The sequence below is a fragment of the Capricornis sumatraensis genome, chromosome 20, assembly GCF_032405125.1.
Source record: "Capricornis sumatraensis isolate serow.1 chromosome 20, serow.2, whole genome shotgun sequence".
NCBI lineage: Eukaryota > Metazoa > Chordata > Mammalia > Artiodactyla > Bovidae > Capricornis > Capricornis sumatraensis.
Window position 1 is genome coordinate 63,443,707 of NC_091088.1, and position 2,933 is coordinate 63,446,639.

A 2,933-nucleotide genomic window follows, 5' to 3' on the forward strand; every position below is an offset into this window, starting at 1 on the left:
CCATCTGTAGTGATTTTGGAGCCCCCAAAAAATAAAGTCTGCCATTGTTTCCCCATCTATTTCCCACCTAGACAAAACACTGAATTCATTGATATTCACCTACCACTCCAGTTCTTAATCACTGAGCCTCATGAGCAGAAATCATTATCAAGTCAAACTTGGGTTGGCTCAGCCGCTGAGCAGCAAAGCCAATTTACTGACACCACTTTGTTGTGAAGCAAAGCCCAGCATTTTCCGCAAGGCCCAGCCGGGAGAACTGACAGCTCAGGCTTAGAAGACCTCAACTCCCTGATGCCTTTCAGGGGAAGGTTTTTTAAAGCAATTATTTGTGATGAGGGATGCAGGGTTCATGACTTCCTACTGATTGGTTGGTGGTGAGGTAACAGTTTCAGGAACCTTCGTCATCAACTTTCTAGTTCTAATCAGTCTGCGGTCTACAAGCTTGTGCTCAGCAAATAATCACATCTTCCACCCCGGCAGGTGTCTGAGTTTCTGCAGAACGCAAAGGTATGCATCAGATCCTATGCATATCCCTTAAGGAGGAACTAAGATTCCGTGAACTATTGTTTCTTGCCTGTTTTTCCTTAGTTTCTGCATTCCCTCACTTCGCACTTCCCTAATTAGTCAGCTCTTTGGATATCCCTCAAAGTCCAGGAGATCAAAGCCTTTTTCTACAAACAAGAAAGGGGGCTGATAGAGAGGGCCTTTGATACCCAAGAGGGCCCTTCAGGATCCAGCTCACTTTCAATCCCCCTTTCCTTTGATAGTCCTCAATCCTGAGGGGAACAGGGTGGGACACGGAAAAGAAAAGTTTTGGTTGGAGAGGTCAATTATAAAGTCAGCAAGGGATTTTAGGAAGGCTGGGTTTCAAAACACAGACACAAACCCTCAGTCAGCGCCTCGATCGCTTCTCTCTTCAGAGATTTAATAGCACTGACTGCCAAAGGGCGTATGACTAAAGTCAAGCCTCCCCAGTGACTGAACCCAAAAAAACCGCCTGAAGGCCTCCCACTGGCCTCGCAGGGCCCCACTCCGGGTCGACGTCCCGAACACTACCCACTTGACACTGAGATTCTCAAGGCTCCGGGCAGCTACCAAAGGCTGAATTCACTTCCAAAATGATTCCCATTACCATCTTGTCGAGCGCAAGCCCCCCCTCTCTGGCTGTCGCTAGGGACACTTCTGATCCCGCGAGACCGCAGAGCATTTTGAGGTCTTGGAGTTCTGGCCTCCCGCGCAGCTCTATGACGTAACGAGACCGCGCCCACTGCAGCGATGCGAGAGGAAACGGTCATCGCAGAGGCTAGGGCTCAGAGCGGGGACTGAAATCACTGTGGGACACTTCTTTCCCTTCCCCTCCTTGTTGTCGGTCAAACGCACCATGCTGAACAAGCTTTGAGAGGCTGGACCCTATCCAAGACCGTGGCGGCGCGGGCTGGATTCTATTTTGCCTTCTGGGGCTTACGGAGAGATGGCAGCGCCCGCCACCACCACGGAGAAGCACTATGGGGGCGGCCATCTTGCAGGAAGTGCAGCTAGCGTTAGGAGCCGCCTTTGGAAGGTCAATGAAGTTTGTAGGAGTGAAGACACGTTATAAACGTGGCTGTCAAAGACAGGGTGAAATCTGGAAAGGAGGTGGAGCGGGGATGGAGAATGAGGAAGGTCGGTTTGAGACCTGTTGAAGGGGCGGAGCCGCCGATGCTGAAGAGCCCAGCGCTGTAAACACATATACCGGGGGCTGGGAATGTGGCTGTTTCCAACTGCGAACCGAGAGGGGCGAGGCTTAAAAGAAATGCAAATATTTCCTTAGAAAACAAAGGGCAATTCCGAATAATTACATGGTGATATAAAGTATTTCAGTGTTTGGCATCGTTCCCAAATAAAACACTTAAATATTAGCCATTATTTTACACAGAGGGGTAGTAGAGGATATTATCTGTACATCCTTTCTAGAGGGCAATTTAGAAATTATCTATACAATTTAAATTTTTCATTCTCATTGATGCAGAATTTCCAATGCTAGGAATTTTTGTTTGGTAATTTTTTTTTTTTTTAACTAGGAATAACCTGAGTGTACAATCAGCAGGTGAATAGTTTGGTAAATTAAACATAGATCTCTTCAACAGAATAGTCTACAGTAAACTTTAAAAACCCAGTTATAGGGACTTCCTCTGTGGTCCAGTGGTGATGACTATGCTTCCAGTACAGCCCTGCGGGTTGATCCCTGGATCAGGAACTACAATCCCATATACCATGTGGTGTGGCCAAACTGAAAATAATATAAATAAATAAGCCGATTATGGAATTACCTGTATTTTTTAAGTGACTTATTGAAAGGATGAAATATTGACCTCCAGAACAGCATTCATCATAATATGATCCTACGGCAAACATTACTAAGCATTTCAAAAATTTGAAGGGATTAAGAAAAACTTAAAAGTTTGATTATATTTGGGGTATGGGCTTGGAGATGGAATCTTCACTAAACTCAAAGATTAACATAGCATCACAACATACATACTGCCTGCTCCAGTCTGGAAGCTCCTCAAAGTGCACAACTCTAAAATGTAAGCCCTCTCCCTTCCAGATTGAATTTTCCCTTATTTTGTTTCTCATCTAACAGTTACTACTACACAGTAAATCAAGAATGGAGATGTGTTACCTGGATTGTAGGTTGATGTGAAGGTCAGAGGGTCAACCCAAAGTATAACCTGTGTCACCATCACACTGGCCACTGATTCCCGTTAATACCATCTCAAAAATAACCCCAGAATCACTCCCTGTGCTCACCCTCATTGCTTTACTCCGTTTATATGAATTATTACTGAATTTGCCCACCACACCAGCCTCAGAAGTGAATGCTTCTCCAACCACCTCTTTTGCCATACTGCAACCATCTTTGTTATTATACCCTCCACAAAACCCTTAATTAG